The sequence below is a fragment of the Zalophus californianus genome, chromosome 14 (genome assembly GCF_009762305.2).
Source record: "Zalophus californianus isolate mZalCal1 chromosome 14, mZalCal1.pri.v2, whole genome shotgun sequence".
Lineage (NCBI taxonomy): Eukaryota > Metazoa > Chordata > Mammalia > Carnivora > Otariidae > Zalophus > Zalophus californianus.
Genome location: NC_045608.1, coordinates 3972126 through 3981110, shown reverse-complemented (window position 1 = coordinate 3981110; position 8985 = coordinate 3972126).

The window sequence follows — 8985 nt, the reverse complement described above, 5'->3', positions numbered from 1 at the left end:
TCTGACCGTCTGCCTGTCCCCCAGGCCTGTCCCTCCCAATCATTCGGATGAGGGTTCTGTTCCCAGGAACCTCAGCTCTTTCTCCTCGGCATGGCGGGAGATGGCGCGTCGCCCTCCCCACCCACGGACGCCTGACGGACCCCTGTCTCCCACCTGAGACGCTGCAGGTGGAGACGGACCCTGAGTCAGCACATCAAGACCTCACGTTGCCCGTTCATTATCTGCCAAATGCAGATACTGACTCAGCCATGGACTGAATCCACGCAGTTTCTCGAATGCGCTATTCACCGTGACGTGATAATAATTCTACTCAACGACCAACACAGTGCAAACAACACGCTTCACCTCCCACCTCAGTCCCAGTGACAAGGACAGCCTTTCGCCATGAGATGCCCACGGAGGCTCTGGGGCAAGGATGCGGCACACAGCCTGCGGGTCTGGCCCCCCCCGGCCCCGCGCCCGGCCAGCCTCATGACCTCAGGTGAGTAAGGGACTGGTCTCTGAGCCTCCTCTTTTGTAAGACGCGTGTCCTAATATCTCCCCGGTGGGGTGGGCGGGGTTACTCAGTGTCCGCCTGGGCGGTTCTGTAACTCTCCATCACCATGCTGCCCTTTGGAAGCCTTTGTCTGGGAGACACCTCTTCTTTTCAGGGTTCCAGCTGGCTTTTCCTCTGCTTGTCAACTTAATAACTCTCCTCCCCTCCTCCCCGCCCTCCTTTCCTTGTCATTGTCCGATTGCTGTCCAGCCTGGGGAACTCTGATCACATGGACTGTGACTCCCAGTTTTAGAGACGAGGAAGTGGACAGAGGCTCTTGCCGACTTGGATCATCCAGGAAGCCTGCCGCACAGCAGAGCCGAACCCACACCTGTGACCCTGACTCTAGAGCCTCTCGTACTGACTCATCTTACCTCCCTTGGAGCAAGGCCAGGGGTGTTTGGGAATGTTTAGGAGCTGGTGTTTATCTCTGAACGATAAGTGAAAAATGTATACAAGTGGGAAGGCCTGACACGCTTTAGGATTAAGTGGAAAAGGGAGAGACTTTAGGCCAGCGACCCACCCTCCCAGTGGGCTCAAGGCGATGCGGTGTTTATTATGAGGGCCAAGTGCCTCATCGACACCAAGGGCGTCAAGGGCAGGACACTCACCACCCCTTGTGTAAGGATGGCCTGGAACCAGCCCCGGTTTCTGCTTCTCTCCGCAAAGATGCCTCCTTATTGCTCTTCCTACAGAACACCTCTCTCTCTGCTTTTCAGTCTATGTGGCATGAAATGGCCACCAACTCTTCCTGAGTTTATGTCCCTACCTCTTGAGAAAAGAGCCAAGACAGAGACGTCACCCCGCAATCCCATGTCTGTTGCCTCAAGGCCCGGTTCGGGTCAGGTTCACCGACGGACCCACCGGTGGTGGCCAGGGTGGGTGGGTCATGCTCCCCAGAACGGCTTCCCAGCGGCATGGATATGAGGAAGAGAGAAAATTCCTCATGAGTGTTTCGAACAGCACTGCTTCATACGTATTTAACAAACATGGGGTGAGCCCTCACTCATCAGGTGCCAGGCACGAAAAGTGGTCTTCACCCTCATTGGCTTTCTGGTCGCTTCGATTTCTCCTGGCTTTGATGTCCCCACTCTCTACAGAAGGACATTTATCTTTATTGTTGCCTCCCCAGCTTTAGGTTATTCACCTGCTTTATATTCTGTTGTGCCAGGTGTACGGATGCACTCCGGCAAGAGAACTTGGCGAGTGATGCGAAAAGCCCACTGGCCGACCGGCTGGCCTCCTCGCTGTGACCCTGCGGCGGGGCAGGTGGGTGGATGGTGTTATCGAGTTAGTCTTGGCGACGGATGGACGGTCTCCATCCACAGGGACAGTGATAGTGGGAGTTTCCTCCACTTTTCCCATCTCCCCATATTAGCTATTACCCCCTTGACACCACAAGTGTGCTTCGAGCCGCGCTGAATTTTTATTGAATTTTTCTCTAAGTATTATCCTATTTGAGATGTCTTTCCGCATTTTCCTCAGAGACCAACAGGTAGATGGATTTTCAAAGTGTATACCGCCAGGATAGCGTGTTATCATAGGCCACAAAAATAGAGTTTAAATGGTGAGCCAAGGCAGACTTCTGACTTATCTGATGCCCGGGTCGGGAATTGAAAATCATGATTTAAGTTGTTGCAAAAACCCCTAGCTTTTCTCCGCCTGAAGTTTACAGCTGCCCTGGAGCTTTATAAGTTATAACTCAAGGCATCTGAAGGCAAAAAGGGGGAAAAATGGAAGGAAGCGGCCGTGAGTCGGCTTCAGAGGCTGGTGCTGGGTCTCGGACTTGGCTGTCACTCCTGAGGCTTTCTGGACGGCGTGGACTGAGGGTACAATAAGCCCCAGGACTCGTGGTCAGTATGCACGAGGTTCGGGGCTCCTTGGATATTTCTCTGCTGACAGAACTTCACAAAGTGCAAAACACACCTAATCAGCTTTCATGGGGCATTTTTGCTCCTTTGTTTTGTGCAAGGTTTTAGGAATTTAGTATTTACACTCAAAGGTCCCTTTTTAGTTAGATAAGGTGACATTGTAACTGCATTTATGGGAGGAGGTGGTTAGCGGAAGACACACCATGGCGGCTGTGACCGTGGGTGTTGGCCTCCAAGAGTCTCTGTTTCCATCTCGGCTGAGCGCTGTGTCCGCCCGACTAGCTGTGGGGTGGTGAGGGACCGAGCCGGGGCCCAGACACCTGCTCGGAGAAGCACTAACACAGAATCGGCCCGCACCGCGGTGGGCGCTGGCGGGCACGTGGGGAATGCCCAGGGCAGGTGTCAGGACGTGCAGCTGGGACCTCGGACGGCAGCTGAGGTTGCAGATACAGGTGGGATGCTGCTTTTGCCAGGAAAACCTCAGCTCTGCTTCTGAGAATGTCTCTCCACATCTGTACTTTTGCCCAAATGGGAATGACGTCTTTTTATCCTCAGTTCTTCAGAGTTTTCCTAATGGGCACTTTTTTTTTATAGGGAAAGATCAAGTTTTTGGGTTTTTTTTTTTTAAGATTTTTTTATTTGACAGAGAGAGACACAGTGAGAGAGGGAACACAAGCAGGGGGAGCGGGAGAGGGAGAAGCAGGCTTCCCGCGGAGCAGGGAGCCGGATGCGGGGCTTGATCCCAGGAGCCTGGGACCATGACCTGAGCCGAAGGCAGACGCTTCACCGACTGAGCCGCCCAGGCGCCCCCTAACGGGCACTTTAAAATACTTATTTGTGTTTGTTTAATCTTCCTGGTGAGGATGGATTCTTCTAAGCGGGGAGTCTGCACCATCTGATTGTTTACTTATCATCTGACTACACAGAACAGAAATAGGACAGAAATATATGTTCAGGTACCACTTGATGCAGAAATGGATGTATGGATGATTGGATGAATGAATGAATACAATTCTCTCTAGAGGGAAAAAAAAATCCACACGTGTGTAACATACAAAGATGCTTCACCCTCCTTAGCTCAGTTTTCAAAGTTTCACTCCAAGTGTTCTGTTTTGTTGCCTAGTAGCTCTTAGTTCCAATTTTAATGTCAATGAAAGACAAATCATCTGTATATGGAAGAGAAGGAAATAGGGCTTACCACATAGGTTGTTGAGAAGGTCGAGTTAGCACCATAACTGCGTGTGCCACATCCCTTCACCCACGTTCTTCCTACACCCTGTACCCCGGGGTCTGTCAGGAGTGGGCGTGAAAAAGATGGTGTGAGCAGGACCAGCATTTCAAGAAAGAACGGTGTCTTTTATGGAAATAAAGAATGCACCTAAATAATCCACTGGCAAAGTCAGCATTCTCTCTGTCCAAAATATATACTCTAAGACCCATTGACTTAGATTCCACATTGGCTTCTGCCAACCTGGGAGTACGTCCGCAGGCCCCTTTCGGAGCATGAAGCTTGCGTGTAGGGGTATCTGTATGAGTTTTAACCTCCGCGTGATTAGGAGCCCCATAGGCTAAGAACTCTGTCTTCTGCATCCGTGTTTATCACACAGAAGCACTCAGTACTTAGGGGGGACGGATGGACATGAGGCACCTGCGTGTGAGTCTGTTAGAGCTGCCAAAACCAACCACCACAGGCTGGGCGGCGTACACAGTGGAAATTCATTTCGTCACAAAGGTCGGGAAGCAGGGGGCCGTCAGGCTGGGTGTCTGGTGAGGCCTCTCTCGTTGGCCTGCGGATGGTGTGTCCTCCTGTGTGCTCGCATGGATTCTTCTCTCCGCACACGCACGCGGGAGACGCCCCCCGTGTCCATTCCTCTTCTCAGAAGGATCCTGTTCTCTTGGGTTGGGGTCCTACCCTTCTAAATTCATTGGATCTTCATCACCTCCCTAAAGGCCCCCTTCCCCAAACATGGTCACAGTGGGCGTAGGGCCTCCATATATGAATGTGGGGAGACACAACTCAGTCTATAGCTCCATCCAAATTTGCAGTGAGCTCCTCTACCCACGGTCACATAGTCTTCCTTAGAACATCCCCAGGGACAGGCCTGCTACTGGAAAACTTAAAGGACGAGAGGAACTGGTATTTGGAACATCTCTGTTGGAGTGATCTGACTCGGGCTTGAGACTGGAGGGGCTATGACCCCGTGTGCTTTTGCTTCGTGGAGTGATCTGCTCCAAGCACAGTGGTGTGCAGAGGAGTTTGTGAGCTACCAGATGGGAAATGTATGTCTCCTGCCCATGGAGGCTTATAGCCAGCCTGATGGAGAGAGCAGTTGACAGTTTTTGGAGTTCTCACTATGTGTAAGCATGTCGGATGTACTGACTCATTGAACCCAGACGTGGTTTTGAGGTAGGTAATACTACTCATCATGTGGTGTTATAGGTATGGAGTTGGAGGTCCAGAGACATTAAGTTGCTCACCCCAGGTCGCCCGGCTGACAGGTGCCCACAGGTGCGTGCTGACACTGGAGCTGCCCCTCACACACTGCAAGTTCCCAAATTTTCAGTGTGGGTGTGTAGGCAGAGGCCAGTCTCAGAAACTAGTAGCAAAGTACCCTTACTGTTGCTTCTCCATCAAAAGGATCTGTTAGCTGGAGCGAGCTTTTGTGAGTTTTCAAACCATGTCTGTGTTTAACTGCACCCCCTCTAAGCCTTGTTTCATACTTTGTTTTTCTTTTTCATTGGTTTCTTTGAAGGTCTTTCCAGGAAGGAAGAAAAATGTGATTTCCAGGGTGTGATTATATTGTAACCTTTGAGAATCTCTCTTTCGGACTGGAGGCTGGGCTCCTGTTTTTCTGTTACCGGTAACTGTAGTGTTTGCCGACGATCCTTCGCTTCCAGAACACCAGAAGCCAGTCACCCATCATCAGCTGGGTGGTGGATTGTTTTCTCATTCTTGGAGAGAAAGAGCTAAAACACCTTTGCTGCTCTGGAAGGCAGTGCCTGCCGACTTACTCCGCAATAATAAAGTGTCAGGTTCCCAATATCCGCTGGACTGAACACTAATGAGGTGCTAAAAGCCTCCCAAAAAGTTGCATCAACATTTTAAAGCCTTTTCTGCCACAGGGAAGCATCTGTGTTCAAACTTCGTTTACTGCTGAGTAAGGTAAGGCTAGTGTCTCCTGATGGATGTGCTATCAGAGGAAATCTGCAGGTAGCTGCTGTGTGCTCGGAAATGTACAGGAAATTGGAGTAGAATCTGGTATCACCTCTGGAGAACATCAGCAGACCTGTTACAGCAGCTGCATTTCCTGGGTTAATGTGAACTAAATCCAAATCCAGATGAGCTCTCCTACCGAGAGTTCCTGAAATGGGGGCATTTATAGGACGGACGACTTGGTCAGTGACGTGCTTCTTGAATGTAGACCTATTGAGGGGCATGCTGGAGCCTTAGAACTGAGGTGAGAACCTTACGGAAGACTCTGCCTACAGGTGCCTGCACCCAGGTGGGAGGCAGTGGGCACTGGCAAGTCGACCCTAAGTTCCTAGATTAATTACGGTATTTGGGTTGGCTATGGTAGAAACGCAATCCAGCCGGCTCAAGCGTACTCTCTTCATAAAGAAAGTGTCCTGGCTTAGGGAACTGAAAACATCATGATTCCTTCATGCAAAGTTGGGTCAAGGGTCTCTCTGGTTTAACCAGACTTTGTCTAGAATTTTTCATTCCTGAGACAGGCCCTCTGTCCGTGGAAACAGGGGACCATGCTTTGGTCCCCAGCCGGCTCAGGACCCCTGCTCTGCCAGGGGGCTTTTCCTCCTGACCTCTCCTACTCCACGGCAGTCCTGCTCTGGGCTGGGATCAGCCTGTGCAGACCCCTCTCTGCCCTCCCGAGCCTGTTTTATGAGGATAAGCTTGGGAGAGGTTGGCCCTTCCCTGAGATTCCACCCTCCTGAAGGCAGGGACCGTGGTTTATTTACCTCTACATCTTCGGGCTCTGTGTTACTACCACTATGAACAATACTGTTATTATTACAAGTAGGAGCTCTCACGAGGTCGTGCTAACACTATGCAGTAAGCATTTCGGTATGCACACTAACGAGCTCACCCATGCACGCAGAGTGCACACGTGCCTAGAAGTCCCTTTCGTATTAGCAAGCACGGGAGGTCAGCGCGGGTTTTAACCTTGGCTATGGCTCTTAGTACATGACTCAGAGGATTTTGCCCCTCTTTGGCCATACTTCCTGCGAATGACTGGGCGTGCTTTTCCTTCCCATCGTCCATCACCAGGAGCCGAGCATCTAAATATAAAATGTCAGGCAGTTCGTACTGCCCAGGTTTGTTTTCCTTTTACATCTGTAATTGACCATTTGTCACTCCTTTCTGGTAGGAGACACAGCATCTATTTCCTGTTGTCTGGACTGGAGAAAACGCTTCGTTCTTAGCCTTCTGCTCCTGCTGCGTAGATTATGATTTCACTATTAGACAGATTTGTGGGTTTTTTTTTTTTTTCTTTCACTACTGTTTGGTGACCTCTGTTAAGAACTGACATTCCTAATTGAAATCCTTTAATGTGGCAGCAGGAAGCTGCAAGCTCCCCAGCTTCTGTCCGGGCCCAGGGCTTCTCCGTCTCCCTGCGGCCAGAGTTGGGGCTCCTTGGACCACCTGCAGCGCCTGCAACTGCCTCCTCGGGACAGCCATGCTCTCAGCTGCCGCTTACCCCCGGCGCTTACTGCCTTGTTCCGTTTACAGATGCATTCACTTCATGCTCCGTGAGAGCAAAGAAGACCTTCATTTCTGTTTGGTGCTTTCCTCTGGGTTTAACCACCTGCCACGTGCAGTCAATCAGCTCACCATCCCTTCCTCCTGGTTCCTGCAGAAGTTACCCCATTAACTCGGATGCCTTCAGTCTCACGGGACAGAAATTCAACCTGAGCGGGATGCAGGGGAGTGATGAGGCGCTGGTTCGCATCACTCAACGATCCACACATCAGGATCTCGGTTCACCAGCCCCACATCCTGAGGAATCATTGAGGAATGATTCTCAGGTGCCTGGTTCTCTCCCCGAGTCCTTTTTATCGGTTACTTAAAGGGAGGGCTGCAACGGCCCTTTAAGGTACAAGGGATAGTATCCCCGTTTCACAGTAACTAAGGCTCCGAGGGTAGACACGCCCACATCATCCAGGTACCAAACACGTAAGATGAGGTTTACATCCCGATTCACCCCACTGCAGAGTCTGTGTTTGGTCGGCTGTGAGCTACCACCCAGGATGATACAAATCAAGAAACACTTGGTGAACCTTAAGGATTGTTTCATTGGGGGGTGTATTTGTGGAGGGCCCCATGAATCCGGACGGCACCCCAGTGTCATAGGAGATGCCAAAGGACCACAGCGAATGTGTTAAGACCAATCAGAGTCTTTGACCCTCCGGGGAAGCGTTTGGAAAGCCAGCACTGATGCATGCATCCAGACTGGTGGTATTCACATGGGGCGGCATCTCGTGTCAGTGTGTGCTGAAGATAAGGGGTACCGCAAAATGAGACAAAGATGAAACAAAACCAAACCAAAATCAAATGGGAAACATTTAGAGAGGGCCTTTCTCTGTAAAGGCGGCGTCCCTTGAGACTGAGTCAACACGAAGCTATCATATTCTGCATTGTGCACAAGTTCATTAAGAAATCAGTGGCCGCACTGATCGATGAAGCTTTGGGGACCAAGGCCTGTCAGCACAGAGGCTGCAAAATGAGGAGAAGGAGACACCTACTCTCTGGGAAGAAGGAGTTCTTTCAAGCCCAATCAATAGACCCACATCTGCAGCCTGCATAAACCATGGAATATTGATAGAGCTGTTTGCAAAAGCCAGGGCTAAGAAGCTTTGCTGTTACTTGATTTAACTTCCAAGATTGGCATGTAACCTGGAGCAAAATCAAGAAGGAAAGGAAAGTGGTCTTCATACGTGTTCTAGGGAAGACAACGTGTGGACGAAAATGGACTATTTTAACATGGAAACTCTCGCTCTGTAGGACAGCTGTTTTGCAGGCTGACTTGCAGAGGTAAGCGGGTAGGTCTGCCTTGCTGGGTGGAGCACGGCTGTCAGCCTCAGAGCATGGCCTTTGCGAGTACTGTCAGGATCCTTGTTGCAAGTGATGAGTTTGAAATCATTCAAGGTTTCTCAGTCCTGACAGGGGAGGTCTGATAACTCTTTGTTGTGAGGGTCTGTCCCGTGCATTGTAGGGTGTGGATCAGCATTCCTAGGGTCCACTCACTTGATAACAGTGCCAACTACTTGCCTGAATTGTGACAACCCAAAATGTCTCCAGACCTTGCCCAACATCCCTGTTTACGCTAGACGTAAAATTGTCCCTGGGTGAGAACCACTGAATTCTACTTCTAAGGTGGCAGGGAGAGGAATAGATCAGACCTCATAAGCCCATATTTAGAAGGTTGGGGTGTTAGGGGTGATAAGGGCCAGAGATGAAACTGTGACCAGACACTTTCTGTGTGTCTCTTGTTTCTATGCATCAGTTTTACCTCCTCCAACAGGCTTCTCCATAAAATAAGGACCATGGCCACAAGTAGCTTC